At 42.6% G+C, this 21,702-nt stretch overlaps 1 protein-coding gene and 1 long non-coding RNA gene across 3 annotated transcripts in view; one reads left to right on the top strand and one right to left on the bottom strand.

Moving 5' to 3' along the window:
- Nucleotides 1-294: 294 nt before the first annotated feature.
- On the bottom strand, nucleotides 295-7,801 carry LOC149456315 (uncharacterized). Of its 2 annotated transcripts, none has more exons than XR_016313904.1 (3): nucleotides 7,601-7,801; nucleotides 5,703-5,811; nucleotides 295-462 (listed from the first exon to the last, which is right to left on the bottom strand). It is a non-coding gene; the product is annotated as an uncharacterized LOC149456315 (long non-coding RNA). The 2 variants fall into 2 exon arrangements; XR_016313903.1 differs by lacking the exon at nucleotides 295-462 and adding an exon at nucleotides 5,206-5,611.
- A 113-nt stretch (nucleotides 7,802-7,914) lies between these two features.
- CNTRL (centriolin) overlaps nucleotides 7,915-21,702 on the top strand; it is a 192,376-nt gene continuing 178,588 nt past the window's right edge. The window contains exon 1 of the mRNA XM_089685257.1: nucleotides 7,915-8,195. The gene's annotated coding sequence lies outside the window, so the exon portion shown is untranslated. The remainder of the gene's footprint in view (nucleotides 8,196-21,702) is intronic.

Genomic DNA, 21,702 nt, shown 5'->3' with positions numbered 1-21,702 from the left:
TTACAAAAGTGAATATTAACATCAACAACATTAACAATATTAAGCCAACTGGCCATCCCACTTCAGTGCACCCACCTTTATTTTAACACTTGTACAACTTAATATATTCCCCACCACATGTCTTCCTCCTCCTCCTCCTCCTCTAGAGAGAGGAAGGGATATAATACACAAAGTGCCAACATCCCTAATGAATACAAGGGGGGAAAAGTCCTCTTTTTTATGGGACTTTAAACGGCACAATTTACTTGTATGATAAATTTCAACAATTCAAAAGAGATTTTTTATAAAAAGAGTATGACATTTTATTTTTACAAAACATAAACATAAAGTTACAATACATATTGTGGCGGTGTCATCAGAGATGGTATTGCAAATCTAATCATGGACCATGCATGGTTTGCACTTGACACGTCGAGATCAACAAAAATCTCTTCCTCAGAAGTGCTCAAGAAGGCATGATGCCTATAACAAACATATATATATCAATATACATGATGCAATCAAATTATTGTAAACAATTTGATAATTTACAATATCGTTATACACTTACATGATTCCATGTGAGGTAAAAACTGCCAGAAAATATTAAGAACAAATTGTTTTGAGAGCACAGCCACGGATTTCTCATATATCTCAGGCAAAAATGATGAAACAAAAATCAATAAAGAAAAAACTGAGACCAGTGGATGAAAAATGTTGCTCAGACGCCTCCTGAAGAGGCCCCACCCAAATGCACCATCAACAAGATTACCCGCTGGTTGGTACTGCTGTGAATAATAAATGTGAATAATAAAAACCAATATTACTATCAATTGGATATCATAAACCCTAGAAGAATTTTAAGTTTAAGAACTCAACACACCTACTATGAGTGCAAAGCGATGATCACAAGGAATTTGCGTGAGAAAGTGTTGAGCTGATAAAAATCAGCCCAATATGGGGCAATATACCTAAAGAGAAAAGCATGTGTGCAAACCAATATACAGTAGTAATAATAAAAATGAAAACAAACTAATAATAATATAAAAAGAAATGTAAAAAACAAACACAAAACACACCATTATTACCCATGTGTGGCACAGAAACCAAAAAACACCCTTACTACCTATGTGCTACAAAAAATAAATGAAATAAATTAAATGAATAAATAAATTAATACATAAATGTAAATAAATAAATAAAAAAGGTTTGCAAAAATTAAGTGAAATATATGATAGACCCACCAGGTCTATCCGACGCTGCATGCTTGATGGCTGTGAGCAATGAAATGACCTCATTAGCCCGGAATAAATATAGCAAGGGTGGCTTGAAAGAGCTCCAATCAGCTGCAGGCAAGAACTGGCCCACTCAAACAGACCAATAGCATGGTCCGGTTGTAAACCAAAAGGCCCCTCCCCGGCCACGCAATATGTATTGTAGCTTTATGTTTATTTTTTGTAAAAATAACATTTCGTACTGTTTTTATAAAACATCTCTTTTGAATTGTTGAAATTTATCACCACACAGCCTGCAGAACTGCAGAAACCCAAATGTTTGTACTTGACTTCACAAAAGATACAAGCAATAATAACAAATATAGGCTGGAAAGCTTGACCACAGCTTCTTTACATATGTGCTTATGGGTAGCACCAACTGTGATGAACACCATTCCTGACTCCTGCCCTTCTCACCAACTCTTGACAAAGGACCACACAGTCTCACTGTGCTGTCACTTGCATAACAATGCCACTCTCAGCTGCATCCTGCACAGAGCTCCCCAGCTCATGGGACCACAATCTAGGTGCCACTGCCTGAGAGTGATTGTCACTGGGTTAAGTTACTAAGCAATTAACTCTTTAACCAATTCAATACCTGGCAATTTTACACCTTCCTGCCCAGGCCAGTTTTCAGGTTTCAGCGCTCTCACACTTTGAATGACAATTGCGCGGTCATACAACATTGTACCCAAACTAACATTTTATCATTTTCTTCACACAACTAGAGCTTTCTTTTGGTGGTATTTAATCACCGCTGGGGTTTTTATTTTTTGCTAAATTAACAAAAAAAGACCAAAAAAAAGTTTTTCTTTGTTTCTGTTATAAAAGTTTGCAAATAAATAATTGTTCTTCATAAATTTAGGCCGAGATATATTCTGCTACATGTCTTTGGTGAAAATAACCCAAATTAGGATGTATTATTTAGTTTGTAGGAAAGTTATAGATTCACAAACTATGGTATAGATCTGAATATTGATCAATCCAGAAGTACTGACGGCCAATCTAATTTCTTGAGGTCCAAGAATGTCAGAACAGTACAGATATCCCCCAAATGACACCTTTTTGCAAAGTAGACAGTCCGACGTACTTCATAAGAGGCATGGCGACTTTTTTGAAGTTGTATTTTTTTTGTCATAATTTTTCGGAAAATGAAAAAATTAAAAAAATTAGTTTCACTATTTTTTTTTTGCATATTGTCACCAGTGCAGTACAGCGTCATCATATAATTGGCATGACGGTGATCAGGGACCCTGACTGGTGACAGTATGAAAAAAAAAAAATTCTATATATTTTTTTATTATCTTTTATTTTTATTAATTTTTTTTCTTTTTTTAAGATTTTTTTTTCATATTTCACTATGACCAAAGTAGTACAATGTTACCATAGTAACATTGTACTACTTTAGGGAAGTGATCAGTATTTTTTGCGCATGTGCGGGAGGACGCCATATGGCGTCCACCCGGAACGCTGCTGACATTTGCCGCCCGCCATTCGTCCATAGGGCGGGCGGCAAATGGTTAAGCTACCACCTTTTGACTTAGAAGGTGGGAACACATAATCTAGCAAAAACAGATATGAAAAATAAATGTCTGTACACACACTGTCACCACAGACAGGTATATTCAGAGGATTATATTACAGTAGCACTCTTCAAGAGAAAGGATTCTTTTAGTTCGCATTAAACGCCTTAGGGACAGTTTAACACTTTTCAAAATAGGGTTTAAAAATGAAAAAATCAAAATGGTGAAAATAAAATACTTACATAAAAATTTGGGCACAGCTCTCAGAGAGGTCGCCTACGCCTGGCTGCTTTCTGTGTAAAAACGTTATGGCATGCTACATGTTTCTAGTGCCTTAATAGTCATGTGTGACAGAACAGATGGATTTTGTCATTGTTTTATGACAGGTCAGTGCGAAGTGTCAATCTGTAGAGTGTTTTATGGTCTGTAGAACAGGCATCCTGCGAGGCCTCAATTAGCGGTTTACAGCTCTGACCAAGGCCTGTGTGCTGGTGTCTGCTGTCCCTAAGTGAAGATAACATGTTCTTTTGAAGTGTGTTCCAAGTTAAAGCTATGAATTCCATACTCATAAACAACAAAATGGCTGAGACCTTAAAAGATGGCTTTCGCCTACAGCTCCCATGTGCCTAATGCACAACCATTACACCAGCTTTTTCTGCACTGGAGACCACCAAAGCCCTTATGCATTACCAAGGGAGGAGTTACTTGCATTATCTTGTATGATTTAAAGATAGCTAACAGGGATACAATTCAGGTCAAGCACGGGTTTGAACCCAGCTTGTTCATAGTCCATGAACTTCATGAATAATGCAAAATTTCACTGCCATAGCAACCAACTACCAATAATGCACTTCCAGACCTTATGCTGGCCATAGACGGTTCGAAAATCGTCTGCTTTTTCGGCCGAAAAAAAAAAAGTCCGATTTTGGCACTGTTAGTGGGTTAATTGGTCGGCCATTTTTCAGGTTTTTTTGCACTTTGAGAATATCGGTCATGTTGGAAAATTTGCGGCCGATTTTCCCGGCAATGATGGCCAAATCGGCCGATCGTTTTAACGATAAAAAATCTGCGCATGAGCCGTGACCTGCAAGGGACAGGAGTTATTGGGTGAACTTTATGATTTAGTCGGCTGATTTTTTTAATCGTTGGTGGTAATGTCGGTCAAACAAATCGTTTGAAAAATCGGCCGATGTTCGACCCGTCTATGGCCTGCATTAGGCTGTATGGTCAGTAAAGGGGTGTTTAAATAAACCAGACCCTCGCTAGAAAAGGCTGGGTTCCTAGCAACCATTTTGAAAATTTATTTATTTCAGGTACTTATAAAGCGCCGTCAATTTACACAGCGCTTTACATATATATTGTACATTCACAGCGGTCCCTAACCCTCAAGGGGTGTAAAATCTAAGGTCCCTAACTTACAATCATACATACACATACTAGGGCCAATTTAGACAGGAGCCAATTAACCTACCAGCATGTCTTTGGAGTGTGGGAGGAAACCCACGCAGGCACAGGGAGAACATGCAAACTCCAGGCAGGCAGTGCCGTGGTTAGGATTCGAACCAATGACCCTAGTACTGCCAGGCGGGAGTGCTAACCATTTAGCCACTGTGCTGCCCGATGTGCTCAGCTGTGATATACACTATGTTGTGTTACAAATGGCACTCCTTGCACACTATGTTCAACAGTACATAAACCTGACCACTGCACCCTATATGCTATGTTGTGTGTTACATAGCCCTGACCTTTGCAATGTATGCCTATTTAACTGCTGCGTCAAGTGTGTGTGATGCCACTCCTCTCCGGAACCAGCTGTTAGTTGAAGTACTCCAATATTGTGACAGCCATGGCACGGTGAGTGTGAAGTTTCTGCTCATTATCCCACTGTTAACTGATCTGCCATTACCAAGGTGCCACTCTCCACATTTCTTGGACAGCTGCTGCTGGCTCCAAACTATGTCCCATAGTCTTGACCCCTGCACTCTATATTTTGTATGCTACATAGTCCTGGTCCCTTCACTGCATATGCTATGCTGTAAAATACTTCATCCTGACTTCTGCACTTTATACGTAGTGTCGTTCTATTACATAGTACTGACTGCTGCACCTTAAATGCTATGTTACATAGTCCTAACTAGAGATGGAATGGCCTGAACATAAAAAAAACAGTTTTTTTTTCAATGCTTTTTTTTGTTTTTTCTGGAACAAAATTGGGGAAAAAAAAGAAAAGTTTGGAATATGTTCTTTTATAATGATAAATAATATATATATACCATGGTATTTAAACTATATAACATGAAGACCCTAATTAAATATTTCTGAGTTTTTATGTAAAATCTTAATATATTACAAGTACTCTCAGCTGAAGACAAGCAAATCCTGGAATCAGGGTAGATAAAAATCGATGAATTTAAAAAAATAAATCAAAATCATCAGATTTTTTTATATTTAAATTGGATTTTTTTTATTTTTATCAAATTTATTTTAATAAAATGCTTTTGAAACAAAAAATATATCTAAAGATAGTTTTGTATTTAAGATACATTGATTTAGTTTATTCAGCATGAAATGGAGCTTAGTTATGTAGCATGAGGCTGTATATTGATTCAAAATCAACTTGATTTAAATCAAACCCACCCTGCCTGAGAACTTCATTGAGAAGTACAGTGTTACTTTAATTGTATTCCAGACAAGAGAAATATGCATTTCTGCCACTAGAGGGCACTGCAGAGAAAGGCTCCAGTTTAGTTTGCTTGTGGGCTCCATCTTGCACCTCCTACTGTTGAGTGATTGTTGGGATACAGTAGAATATAGTCTCTGTCCTCTTGAGCCTTCCTTGACAGGTAAGAGGGTAAATTTGACAAATTACTTTAATAGGAATTATTTAAAGGTTATAATGTGCTTCACCATCACAGCATAATGTTACCTGTAGTCTGGTCAGTAGATTGTTTTTTTTCCTCCTCTCAGTAAAATGGTGAGACCAACTTCTAGAGTTTGGAAACATTTCCACAGTGCAATTTCTGCTAAGAGCAAAGCTGCAATTTGCAAATAGTATGAGAATAAATATTCTTTTCCAAATGCTACAAGGATGACAAAACATATCCTAGTATTTTAGAGGTGCCCTAATGACATTAACATATACTTTCTAAAATTAAATGTTGAGGACCATAATGAAAGTGTAAGTAGCTTTTCCCTCCAGAGTTCTCATTCCAGAAACACTCTGCTGCTTCTTGATGATCACAAAGTGTCTCTTCACCAGCAGCATCTTCAAGTAAGGAAGTGTTAACAAACCACTGCCTCCCAAGAACACACAATACCAGGGGTGGACTGACCATTTGGAAACTCGGGCACTGCCCCAGGGCCCGGGGTCCCCATGAGATGCCCCTGGTACCTTTTTCATAGGCTTTTTTGAGTTTGGGCAAGGACACAGGGGCCCCATGATCCCCTATTGCCCGGGGGCCCCATGAGTCGTCAGTCCGCCCCTGCACAATCTCTTAATTTATAGATACGACACCTGAAAATTTAGAACATTGATTAAGCTCTTTATAGAACAATATATGCTTCTCGATCAGCATTGTCAATAACTGAAAATGCAAATTGGCTGGAAGCTTGTAAATTATTATGAAAGAAAGGGGGGTGGTTATCTGTTTTTGTGCATAGTTGAAAAGTTCTTAACATGTACAGTCCCTGTAATTTCATTTGTAATAAAAAATAAAATTTAAAATAGCAAATTTAGTTTATTTGCTGAATAAGCTGTGCTTTCAAGCATAATACTTTTCTATACACTACATTTCCACTTCTCAGTGTAACAAAACAACTTTCAATTGGCAAAACTGCTCCACACTGATTTTTTAAAAAGAAATTTCCAAAATTTCCATGTTTCCGGAAAAAAACATTTTTTTGGCATTGGCTTGAAAATTTCTGTCCTAACCCTACACTATATACGCTGTATTCTACAATCCATTGTCTTGACCCTTGCACTCTCACATGCTATGGATGTTGCAGAATTCTTACTAAAGTGGTAATTGTTAACAAACGTTCTGCTGTGCTGCAGAGTAGACAAAGTGTTAGCTCTATGTCACCATTCTGTGTAGGGAAAGGTACTGTATAATTAATACGATTTGTTTTTTTTTTTTAAAGATCCTGTGTGCTGAAAATGTGTGCACCTGCAAAACTGTCAGAGGCGGCCTTCCTTGCAAGCACAGAATGCAATGTTTCTAAGGTCATTCGTAATTCATTGACAGGTACGACAGGGCCACATACAGCCACTGTGCCAGGGCCCCCAAATAAACACAGTTTACTAAGCTTCAGTTATGATTGAACACAGTGAGTGATCGGTACCAATCACTCATTGTGTTCATTCAGGAACGGAAGGGGCTGATAAATGTGACATATTCATCCTAAGGATCCTATAGTATGTTTGCAGCTGGGAAGGAGAGGAGAAAAGCCAGGAGCACTAAGGGTGTGGGGGGCTTGGGCAGCATGGAGAAATGTACGGTGCTCTGGGAGGTGCTGTAAAGAGAGCCATACAGAGGATCAGTTCCAGTAACTGCCCCCTCCCCTGCTGTGCCGATCACCCTCCCTACCCATATCCGATTCACCCAGCTGGTCCGGGCCCCCTACAGGCTGACCAGTGGTACCCCTTATCCACGCCCTGGGTACGTGACCTGCACTTGACTTCCTCGGCTGCTTCTAGCAGAGTGTAAATACATAGGAACGTAGAATAAACATAAAACAAACCAAAGCCTGTAATCGCAGGCCCTGACTACAGACTATAAACCTATGGCATATGAGCTTGGTGTAATACAGGAAGTAGCCATTTACCATGCCCACCATCTCTTTGGCTACATGAGTTTCATGGAGTGTCTCTTTGTTTCAATGTTGGAAGGTCATTTTTTTCATGACTCTACAGAGCAGTGACCACACAGAAAACCCCAGAAAGAAAGTGGAGTCACAGCTCCTCCCTCACACGGCACTACAATCAGCTGCCCGAACGGCTACACCACATGACCCTGAAAATCGTTCTTCCGCCTTGCACACCCCAGCGCCTGGAAAAACCACTGCTTGGGTCATGTGTGCGTGATGTCACTCCTCCCGCCCACCGGCTGTCAAACAGTTGAGGCGCTGTCTTCTCCAATATGGCGGCGCCCATGGCCCGGTAATTGCGCGGCTTCCAGTAGTTCATTACTCTATCGTGTACCGCTCTGATCGTATCAAGCCACCGCTCTCCTCTTTTCCGGGACATCCGCTGCGGCTTTTGTGCGCCTCTGCGGGAGGAAGAGTCTGCGGAGAAGGGTAGGCCGCCCGCAACTACCCAAACAACGCGTCGCCATGGCAACCGGCGGCCCAACTCATCAAGGAGGCACGGAGAGCTGGCAGTTAAACGAGACCTCCTGATGTCCGGGATTGTAAACTGAGGGTGAGCTATACTCTGTACACAGTGACTGGGGGGACACCGAGCCCTTCTAATGTATTATATCCTGTATACACTGACCGGGGGGACACTGAGCCCTTCTAATGTATTATATCCTGTAGACACTGACTGGGGGGACACTGAGCCCTTCTAATGTATTATATCCTGTAGACACTGACTGGGGGGACACTGAGCCCTTCTAATGTATTATATCCTGTATACACTGACTGGGGGGACACCGAGCCCTTCTAATGTATTATATCCTGTAGACACTGACTGGGGGGACACCGAGCCCTTCTAATGTATTATATACTGTATACACTGACCGGGGGACACTGAGCCTTCTAATGTATTATATCCTGTATACACTGACTGGGGGGACACTGAGCCCTTCTAATGTATTATATCCTGTATACACTGACCGGGGGACACTGAGCCCTTCTAATGTATTATATCCTGTATACACTGACTGGGGGGACACTGAGCCTTCTAATGTATTATATACTGTATACACTGACTGGGGGGACACTGAGCCTTCTAATGTATTATATCCTGTATACACTGACCGGGGGACACTGAGCCCTTCTAATGTATTATATCCTGTATACACTGACGGGGGGGACTCTGAGCCCTTCTAATGTATTATATCCTGTATACACTGACCGGGGGGACACTGAGCCTTCTAATGTATTATATCCTGTATACACTGACTGGGGGGACACTGAGCCTTCTAATGTATTATATACTGTATACACTGACTGGGGGGACACTGAGCCTTCTAATGTATTATATCCTGTATACACTGACTGGGGGGACACTGAGCCCTTCTAATGTATTATATCCTGTATACACTGACCGGGGGGACACTGAGCCTTCTAATGTATTATATACTGTATACACTGACTGGGGGGACACTGAGCCTTCTAATGTATTATATACTGTATACACTGACTGGGGGGACACTGAGCCTTCTAATGTATTATATACTGTATACACTGACTGGGGGGACACTGAGCCTTCTAATGTATTATATCCTGTATACACTGACTGGGGGGACACTGAGCCTTCTAATGTATTATATCCTGTATACACTGACGGGGGGGACACTGAGCCCTTCTAATGTATTATATCCTGTATACACTGACTGGGGGGACACTGAGCCCTTCTAATGTATTATATACTGTATACACTGACGGGGGGGACTCTGAGCCCTTCTAATGTATTATATCCTGTATACACTGACCGGGGGGACACTGAGCCTTCTAATGTATTATATCCTGTATACACTGACGGGGGGGACTCTGAGCCCTTCTAATGTATTATATCCTGTATACACTGACTGGGGGGACACTGAGCCTTCTAATGTATTGTATACTGTATACACTGACCGGGGGACACTGAGCCCTTCTAATGTATAATACTCTATACACTGACTGGGGGGACACTGAGCCCTTCTAATGTATTATATCCTGTATACACTGACCGGGGGACACTGAGCCCTTCTAATGTATTATATCCTGTATACACTGACTGGGGGGACACTGAGCCTTCTAATGTATTATATCCTGTAGACACTAACTGGGGGGACACTGAGCCCTTCTAATGTATTATATCCTGTATACACTGACTGGGGGGACACTGAGCCTTCTAATGTATTATATACTGTATACACTGACTGGGGGGACACTGAGCCTTCTAATGTATTATATCCTGTATACACTGACTGGGGGGACACTGAGCCCTTCTAATGTATTATATCCTGTATACACTGACTGGGGGGACACTGAGCCCTTCTAATGTATTATATCCTGTATACACTGACCGGGGGGACACTGAGCCCTTCTAATGTATTATATCCTGTATACACTGACGGGGGGGACTCTGAGCCCTTCTAATGTATTATATCCTGTATACACTGACCGGGGGGACACTGAGCCTTCTAATGTATTATATCCTGTATACACTGACGGGGGGGACTCTGAGCCCTTCTAATGTATTATATCCTGTATACACTGACTGGGGGGACACTGAGCCTTCTAATGTATTATATACTGTATACACTGACTGGGGGGACACTGAGCCCTTCTAATGTATTATATACTGTATACACTGACTGGGGGGACACTGAGCCTTCTAATGTATTATATACTGTATACACTGACTGGGGGGACACTGAGCCTTCTAATGTATTATATCCTGTATACACTGACTGGGGGGACACTGAGCCTTCTAATGTATTATATCCTGTATACACTGACGGGGGGGACACTGAGCCCTTCTAATGTATTATATCCTGTATACACTGACTGGGGGGACACTGAGCCCTTCTAATGTATTATATACTGTATACACTGACGGGGGGGACTCTGAGCCCTTCTAATGTATTATATCCTGTATACACTGACCGGGGGGACACTGAGCCTTCTAATGTATTATATCCTGTATACACTGACGGGGGGGACTCTGAGCCCTTCTAATGTATTATATCCTGTATACACTGACTGGGGGGACACTGAGCCTTCTAATGTATTGTATACTGTATACACTGACCGGGGGACACTGAGCCCTTCTAATGTATTATATCCTGTATACACTGACCGGGGGACACTGAGCCCTTCTAATGTATTATATCCTGTATACACTGACTGGGGGGACACTGAGCCCTTCTAATGTATTATATCCTGTATACACTGGGGGGTCACTGAGCCCTTCTAATGTATTATATCCTGTATACACTGACTGGGGGGACACTGAGCCTTCTAATGTATTATATCCTGTAGACACTGACTGGGGGACACTGAGCCCTTCTAATGTATTATATCCTGTATACACTGACTGGGGGGACACTGAGCCCTTCTAATGTATTATATCCTGTATACACTGACTGTTGGGACACTGAGCCCTTCTAATGTATATATCCTGTATACACTGACTGGGGGACACTGAGCCTTCTAATGTATTATATCCTGTATACACTGACCGGGGGGACACTGAGCCCTTCTAATGTATTATATCCTGTATACACTGACTGGGGGGACACTGAGCCTTCTAATGTATTATATCCTGTATACACTGACCGGGGGGACACTGAGCCCTTCTAATGTATATATACTGTATACACTGACTGGGGGGACACTGAGCCCTTCTAATGTATTATATCCTGTATACACTGACTGGGGGGACACTGAGCCCTTCTAATGTATTATATCCTGTACACACTGACTGGGGGGACACTGAGCCCTTCTAATGTATTATATCCTGTACACACTGGCTGGGGGGACACTGAGCCCTTCTAATGTATTATATCCTGTACACACTGGCTGGGGGGACACTGAGCCCTTCTAATGTATTATATCCTGTATACACTGACCGGGGGGACACTGAGCCCTTCTAATGTATCCTGTATACACTGACTGGGGGGGACACTAAACCCTTCTAATGTATATATACTGTATACACTGACTGGGGGGACACTGAGCCTTCTAATGTGTATATATACTGTATACACTGGGGGTCACTGAGCCCTTCTAATGTATTATATCCTGTATACACTGACTGGGTGGACACTGAGACTTCTAATGTATTATATCCTGTATACACTGACCGGGGGACACTGAGCCCTTCTAATGTATTATATCCTGTATACACTGACTGGGGGGACACTGAGACTTCTAATGTATTATATCCTGTATACACTGACTGGGGGGACACTGAGCCCTTCTAATGTATTATATCCTGTACACACTGACTGGGGGGACACTGAGCCCTTCTAATGTATTATATCCTGTATACACTGACCGGGGGGACACTGAGCCCTTCTAATGTATCCTGTATACACTGACTGGGGGGGGACACTGAACCCTTCTAATGTATATATACTGTATACACTGACTGGGGGGACACTGAGCTCTTCTAATGTATTATATCCTGTATACACTGACGGGGGGGGGGACACTGAGCCCTTCTAATGTGTATATATACTGTATACACTGACCGGGGGGACACTGAGCCCTTCTAATGTATTATATCCTGTATACACTGACTGGGGGGACACTGAGCCTTCTAATGTATTATATCCTGTATACACTGACCGGGGGACACTGAGCCTTCTAATGTATTATATCCTGTATACACTGACTGGGGGGACACTGAGCCTTCTAATGTGTATATATACTGTATACACTGGGGGTCACTGAGCCCTTCTAATGTATTATATCCTGTATACACTGACCGGGGGGACACTGAGCCCTTCTAATGTATTATATCCTGTATACACTGACTGGGGGGACACTGAGCCTTCTAATGTATTATATCCTGTATACACTGACCGGGGGGACACTGAGCCCTTCTAATGTATATATACTGTATACACTGACTGGGGGGACACTGAGCCCTTCTAATGTATTATATCCTGTATACACTGACTGGGGGGACACTGAGCCCTTCTAATGTATTATATCCTGTACACACTGACTGGGGGGACACTGAGCCCTTCTAATGTATTATATCCTGTATACACTGACTGGGGGGACACTGAGCCTTCTAATGTATTATATCCTGTATACACTGACCGGGGGACACTGAGCCTTCTAATGTATTATATCCTGTATACACTGACTGGGGGGACACTGAGCCTTCTAATGTGTATATATACTGTATACACTGGGGGTCACTGAGCCCTTCTAATGTATTATATCCTGTATACACTGACCGGGGGGACACTGAGCCCTTCTAATGTATTATATCCTGTATACACTGACTGGGGGGACACTGAGCCTTCTAATGTATTATATCCTGTATACACTGACCGGGGGGACACTGAGCCCTTCTAATGTATATATACTGTATACACTGACTGGGGGGACACTGAGCCCTTCTAATGTATTATATCCTGTATACACTGACTGGGGGGACACTGAGCCCTTCTAATGTATTATATCCTGTACACACTGACTGGGGGGACACTGAGCCCTTCTAATGTATTATATCCTGTACACACTGGCTGGGGGGACACTGAGCCCTTCTAATGTATTATATCCTGTACACACTGGCTGGGGGGACACTGAGCCCTTCTAATGTATTATATCCTGTATACACTGACCGGGGGGACACTGAGCCCTTCTAATGTATCCTGTATACACTGACTGGGGGGGACACTAAACCCTTCTAATGTATATATACTGTATACACTGACTGGGGGGACACTGAGCCCTTCTAATGTATTATATCCTGTATACACTGACCGGGGGGACACTGAGCCCTTCTAATGTATTATATCCTGTATACACTGACTGGGGGGACACTGAGCCTTCTAATGTGTATATATACTGTATACACTGGGGGTCACTGAGCCCTTCTAATGTATTATATCCTGTATACACTGACTGGGTGGACACTGAGACTTCTAATGTATTATATCCTGTATACACTGACCGGGGGACACTGAGCCCTTCTAATGTATTATATCCTGTATACACTGACTGGGGGGACACTGAGACTTCTAATGTATTATATCCTGTATACACTGACTGGGGGGACACTGAGCCCTTCTAATGTATTATATCCTGTACACACTGACTGGGGGGACACTGAGCCCTTCTAATGTATTATATCCTGTATACACTGACCGGGGGGACACTGAGCCCTTCTAATGTATCCTGTATACACTGACTGGGGGGGGACACTGAACCCTTCTAATGTATATATACTGTATACACTGACTGGGGGGACACTGAGCTCTTCTAATGTATTATATCCTGTATACACTGACGGGGGGGGGGACACTGAGCCCTTCTAATGTGTATATATACTGTATACACTGACCGGGGGGACACTGAGCCCTTCTAATGTATTATATCCTGTATACACTGACTGGGGGGACACTGAGCCTTCTAATGTATTATATCCTGTATACACTGACCGGGGGACACTGAGCCTTCTAATGTATTATATCCTGTATACACTGACTGGGGGGACACTGAGCCTTCTAATGTGTATATATACTGTATACACTGGGGGTCACTGAGCCCTTCTAATGTATTATATCCTGTATACACTGACTGGGGGGACACTGAGCCCTTCTAATGTATTATATCCTGTATACACTGACTGGGTGGACACTGAGACTTCTAATGTATTATATCCTGTATACACTGACGGGGGGGACACTGAGTCCTTCTAATGTATTATATCCTGTATACACTGACTGGGGGGACACTGAGCCCTTCTAATGTATTATATCCTGTATACACTGACCGGGGGACACTGAGCCTTCTAATGTATTATATCCTGTATACACTGACTGGGTGGACACTGAGACTTCTAATGTATTATATCCTGTATACACTGACGGGGGGGACACTGAGTCCTTCTAATGTATTATATCCTGTATACACTGACTGGGGGGACACTGAGCCCTTCTAATGTATTATATCCTGTATACACTGACCGGGGGACACTGAGCCTTCTAATGTATTATATCCTGTATACACTGACTGGGGGGACACTGAGCCTTCTAATGTGTATATATACTGTATACACTGGGGGTCACTGAGCCCTTCTAATGTATTATATCCTGTATACACTGACTGGGGGGACACTGAGCCATTCTAATGTATTATATCCTGTATACACTGACTGGGTGGACACTGAGACTTCTAATGTATTATATCCTGTATACACTGACTGGGGGACACTGAGCCTTCTAATGTATTATATCCTGTACACACTGACTGGGGGGACACTGAGCCTTCTAATGTATATATCCTGTACACACTGACCGGGGGGACACTGAGCCCTTCTAATGTATCCTGTATACACTGACTGGGGGGAGACACTGAACCCTTCTAATGTATATATACTGTATACACTGACTGGGGGGACACTGAGCCCTTCTAATGTATTATATCCTGTATACACTGACCGGGGGGACACTGAGCCCTTCTAATGTATTATATCCTGTATACACTGACGGGGGGGACACTGAGCCCTTCTAATGTGTATATATACTGTATACACTGACCGGGGGGATACTGAGCCCTTCTAATGTATTATATCCTGTATACACTGACTGGGGGGACACTGAGCCATTCTAATGTATTATATCCTGTATACACTGACTGGGTGGACACTGAGACTTCTAATGTATTATATCCTGTTTACACTGACTGGGTGGACACTGAGACTTCTAATGTATTATATCCTGTATACACTGACTGGGGGGACACTGAGACTTCTAATGTATTATATCCTGTATACACTGACCGGGGGGACACTGAGCCTTCTAATGTATTATATCCTGTATACACTGACTGGGGGGACACTGAGACTTCTAATGTATTATATCCTGTATACACTGACCGGGGGACACTGAGCCCTTCTAATGTATTATATCCTGTATACACTGACTGGGGGGACACTGAGCCTTCTTATGTATTATATCCTGTATACACTGACCGGGGGACACTGAGCCTTCTAATGTATTATATCCTGTATACACTGACCGGGGGACACTGAGCCTTCTAATGTGTATATATCCTGTATACACTGGGGGGTCACTGAGCCTTTCTAATGTGTATATATCCTGTATACACTGGGGGGTCACTGAGCCCTTGTAATGTATTATATCCTGTCTACACTGACTGGGGGGACACTGAGACTTCTAATGTATTATATCCTGTATACACTGACCGGGGGGACACTGAGCCTTCTAATGTATTATATCCTGTATACACTGACCGGGGGGACACTGAGCCTTCTAATGTATTATATCCTGTATACACTGACCGGGGGGACACTGAGCCTTCTAATGTATTATATCCTGTATACACTGACTGGGGGACACTGAGCCTTCTAATGTATTATATCCTGTATACACTGACTGGGGGACACTGAGCCTTCTAATGTATTATATCCTGTATACACTGACTGGGGGGACACTGAGCCCTTCTAATGTATTATATCCTGTATACACTGACTGGGGGGACACTGAGACTTCTAATGTATTATATCCTGTATACACTGACCGGGGGACACTGAGCCTTCTAATGTATTATATCCTGTATACACTGACCGGGGGACACTGAGCCTTCTAATGTGTATATATCCTATATACACTGGGGGGTCACTGAGCCTTTCTAATGTATTATATCCTGTATACACTGACTGAGGGGACACTGAGCCCTTCTAATGTATTATATCCTGTATACACTGACTGGGGGGACACTGAGCCCTTGTAATGTATTATATCCTGTCTACACTGACTGGGGGGACACTGAGACTTCTAATGTATTATATCCTGTATACACTGACCGGGGGGACACTGAGTCCTTCTAATGTATTATATCCTGTATACACTGACTGGGGGACACTGAGTCCTTCTAATGTATTATATCCTGTATACACTGAATGGGGGGACACTGGGCCATTCTAATGTATATTGCTCCCCCCCCCCCCCCCCCCCCGTCCCGCTGCCTTCCTTCTATCAAGCTTCAGAGGCAAGAGAGCATTAGACACATTTATAAACACACAAAAAGTAGTGCATGCACTACTTTTGTAAAATGCTCCGCAGTACCCTGCAATCCAACGCCCACAAATGCACTGCTCCTCCAAACTGCATTCGGGGTGCCGTTCACATTGTATTGGCATCTGCAGCAGATTGCAAAGGTAGTGTGTTTTAAATGCAGTGCTGAAAACATGCTCAGAACACTCCTTTCCTTCACTGCATTCTGGTTGGAACCAGCCCTAAAAGAGAAAAGTTGCAAAGAAAATAATAGAAAGGAGTAGAAAATAGAAGATAGAGTAACACTCTCGGAGATCCTTTGACAAAGCAGGGTCTTTCCCCTGGATCAAACAAGAGACTTTTAAGCTCCAATCTTGGACAGTTGCAATGTAGGACCATCCCATACCTAAAAATTCACTTGAGTATTTGCGCTCGCAGCCCATCATTTTTTTTGGGGGGAAAAAACTGTTTATTGTTTTCTTGGTTGTATAATACAAAAACATACAAAGAAAAACCAGGGTCCAAAACCTGGCCTATTTATGACCCCCCCTCTTCCCCGTGCAACCACCAATAACATAAACAGTCTGCTGTGGAACAAGAAAAAATAAAGAAACACAATCTAAGGATTATTGCCTATATAAGCCACAGGGTACCCTTCCATCTGAAGATTATATGACCGGAGTGTAACCCCAATAGGATTCTAACCTCAGAACAGCAATGGGAAGTCTCATCCTGCAGTAGACGTGTCTGCCAACCAGCACTGACAAACCTTATCAAATTTCTGTGGGCATATGTAAGTATGTGGCCTTGTACAAGAGCAAAGATTTATTAATGACACCCTTCCAAAACGACAGAGATGGAGCTTCAGGCTTTTTCTAATAGAGTAATATAGATTTGCGGGCATAGAATAAAGTAATGGACAAGAATGTCCTCTGTGTTTTATGTGGCGCTATTTCCTTGACCAGCCCCAGGAGGCACACCAACATTGTTAATGGGACCTGTGGAAGCGTAAGCTCCTGTATAGTGCAAGTTACTGCCAACCAGAAATTCTGTATTATTGGACAGCACCAAAAAATATGATCGAAGTCTGCAGGTGATGACATACACCTCCAAAACTCTGCTAACTTAGTCGGAGTATAAATTGGATGAGACAATTGTGACGATTGCGGCGTCAGACCCCAGCCCTTCTCACCAAACTCTTGACCGAAGGACTAGCCAATCTAAAACCGCGCTGTCACGTGAGTAACAATGCCACGCCCAGCTGCACCCTGCACAAAGATTTTCCAGCTAATGGACCACAATCTGTATACTTGCAGCCTGGGAGCGATTATTACTGGGTCAGGTAATTACGCAATTAACCCTTCACACTGCCACCACCTCCTTTTTGTAGAAAAAGAGGAAACTCAGCAATAACACTGTGATGTTGAATAATCGTCTGTATATCACTGTCACCGCAGGCAGGGTATACAGAGGTTTAAACACACACAGTAGCACTCTTCAGAGACAGGGGTTCTTAATTTGCATTAAAGAGCTTTAGAAACAGTTCAACACTTTCAGAAAGTAAGATTTATTACTAAAAGGTCAAAAGGATGCAATAAAAATATTTACAGAAAGAGATGTAGCCAATATATATATATATATATATATAAAAATATACAGAGAGCAATAACACAGCAAAGAGATAACAGAAAGGAATTTAGAGAGATAAAGTACCTGCCAAACGTCCTGGTTTAAGCCACGTTCAAGTTTCAGAGCAAAAGGGCCGTCTCCCAAAGTTGGGTCCGATGTTAAAAGGGAGAATCTTCAGCTTAGCTCAACTCAGCTTAGCTTAGTTTAGCTCCAAGCATAACAGCCTTTTTGTAGGTACTCAGCAGGGTGTCTCCTTAAAGCAGAGAACCAATCGCCTCATTTGGGGAGGGGTATTGTAGGCAGGGAGCTCAGGCTATGACCACACAGATTATACTGTGGTCAATAACTTTTCCTAGGTACATGTAACATTCTATCCACGGGTAGATTAATACGCAGAATCATCTGCTGAACGTCTAGATATGAAATATGACATACCTGCTGGGATGGTAAAGGAAATATAATTTCTGCTCTCCTGTTTGTGTCAGCTAGGGGGTGTAATATATCAGACGACTTGTATTAAAGTGACTGGTCTGAATATATGCCTGGTTTTTATGTAAGTCTTTCATATTCCGAGATATGTAATCATAGGGGAAAGTGGATTTTGAATGTGATGTCTGCTTTATGGCTTATCTGGAATCTCTTTGAAGCTCAGCGAGGGATTGGTTTATGGTGTTACGATCCTTTTCCAAGCAGAGTCTCGCAGACATATTCGGGCCAGGCTAATTGGGGTTTATAGCCATGAGCTCTCCCGCTGGGCCTTGATGTCTTTTTGAACTCAGCATCCAGGGACCATGTGTCACTCAACAGAGAGGGAGGGGGGATGCGGAGGAGCTGATTTGGGAATAAAAAATGATAGAAGATGGAGGCCTTTGCCAAAATGGAGGTTCGCATCCATCTCTGTGTGCACGATTGCTACAATGATCTCTAGCCAAAACTAGTGCTTTGAACTGTACCTCCCACACACATCCCAATCATCTCCCTGATAATTAGGAATAAGGGCCATCCAAGTCTCTTTACATTTAGCACTAGATTTAGGACAAGTCACAAACAATTCCTTATATACTGACATTGGCTTAGTTGTAGATTCATCACCTAGAAGTTGCTCTAAACTAGAAGATTGAATGACCAAGGTGGCCTACCAAAACTGGCTGTCAAAAGTATGCCGCAGTTGAAGATATCAGAACAAATACCAGTTTGGTAGGTTGAAGTTTGATTTTAAATGATCAAAAGTACATAATTTCCCTCTTTCCACTATGTTCTCTAACCGTTTAACCCCAACTCTAGCCAAAATTATTGGATCCAGTATGTTACTGAAATGGAGAAGCCAGGGGTTGAACCACAATGGGGAAGATGGAAAGTTGCAGAACCCCTCAGGTTGCATGATCGCTTGCACTCTATCTCAAACCCCGGAGAGTTGCCCTCATAGAACCTGTCAAGGGAAGAGCCACTTAGGGGCCCCTGTGTAACAGATTGGAGAGACTCTCGTATGATCCCAGGATAGCATCTTTCAAAAGTGTGGTGGCATCCTCAGCATCTCTAAGCAAACAGCGTCTGGCAAAGACCATCTGACCCGCTAAGAAATATTTATAAAGATCAGGCAGTGCTAACCCACCCTGACCTGATGGTTCCTGTAAGTTATGTATACGTATCCTAGGGTGTGAAGAGGGGCACAAAACGGAACTAAAATGACTGTCCACTTGTTTAAAGAATGCCTGTGGTACTCAAACTGGTGAGTTTCTAAGAAAATACAAAAAGACCGTGTCTTCATTTTTAGGAGGTTTACTCTATCAAGGATAACGGTAAATGTCGCCATGGTTCAAACCTACGTTTAACTATAGGGAGCAGAGGTAGTAAATTTAGTTGCAGGTAATCACCAACCCTAGGAGAGATTTGAAACCCAAGATAAGTAAATTTAGATACCCAAAGGAGCAGGATGTCTGGGTCAGCATATACCTCAGCTCAAGCGTCAACTGGCACAATGCTATACTTTGCCCAATTGACCCTAAGGCCCGAAAACTTGGCACAATTAGCCAAAATTTTAAAAAACGCATGAAAAAATAGCCCTGGGCCCTGTAGAAAAAGTAACAAAACATCAGCGTATAGAGCCATACATTAAAGGAGACCTCCCACCTCGAGCTTTCACCACTGGAGATGCCCGCAGAGCTATAGCTATTGACTCCATCATAAGCGCAAAAAGAAAAGGAGACGGGGGCACCCCTGCTGTGTACCTCTGCCCACTGAGAAAAAAGAGGAGACCGCCGTGTCTATACAAAGAGCTGCAACTGGACTACTGTACAACAAAGTAATCCATGTTAAAAACCGTGGCCCGAACCCCATATGGCATAATACAGTGGCCATAGACGTCCAATCCAGTTGTAGGCTTTCTCCATATCTAGGGAAAATACTACCCACGACCCCCCAAGTGGTATGCTCCAGCTGCAGGTTTGTGAACAGACTTCTCAACTTGGTGTCAGTGGATTCTACAGGAATGAACCTTGCTTGATCAGCATCCACCAGAGTGGTAAGTACTTTGGATAACCTATTGGCCAAAATTTTAAAAAGGATTTTCAAATCCTGATTCAGGAGGGCAATAGGTCGATAAGAGGAGCACTCCAAGGGATCCTTGCCCGGTTTTGGCAGCAATACTACATGGGCCTCAAACAAAGAGGAGGGTAGCACTCGATTGTCCAAACAGTAATGATATGGGGATCTAAGCCTAGGAATAATGGTTTCCATGTGTAGTTTGTACCATTCAATAGAGAACCCATCCGGCCCAGGTGATTTGTGGAGAGGGAAACTCCTAATGGCTAGCTCTAATTCCTCCCTCAAAATATCTACTTCCATGCTGTCTCTATCTGCTACCGATAAAGAGGGTATGGGGAGTGTTCTAAACATCTGCTCTAGATCTCCCTCATTGTAGGAAGTATGTGGGGCATATAAAGCTTTATAAACACTTACAAAGTGCTCAGAATATCAGAAAGAGAGGTAACTAGAATCCCTTGTAAGTTCCTGATGCAGGGTACATTAGTCTGAGCCTTCTGTTCTGCAACCAATGGAGCCAACAATTTCCCATTCTTGTCACCTTGGTCAAACAAAGACTCAGCCCTCTTAACCCAGGAAGTCTGCGTCAGCTCCGTGAAATGTATAGCTAGTTTACGGGGGGCTTCCAAGAGTTCCACATACCGTATTTTCCGGCGTATAAGACGACTGGGCGTATAAGACGACCCCCCTACTTTTCCTGTTAAAATGTAGTGTTTGGGCTATACTCGCCGTATAAGACTACCCCTCTTCCAATGCACACCAGTGGGAAGAATCGTGCCCCATCATTAGTATCAGTGGGAGGAATAGCACCCCATCATTGGTGTCAGTGGGAGGAATAGCACC

Source organism: Staurois parvus, unplaced genomic scaffold, assembly GCF_062004578.1.
Source record: "Staurois parvus isolate SC_StPar_1 unplaced genomic scaffold, SC_StPar_1.0 ptg000365l, whole genome shotgun sequence".
Lineage (NCBI taxonomy): Eukaryota > Metazoa > Chordata > Amphibia > Anura > Ranidae > Staurois > Staurois parvus.
This window is presented reverse-complemented; position numbering and strand designations above follow the sequence as displayed.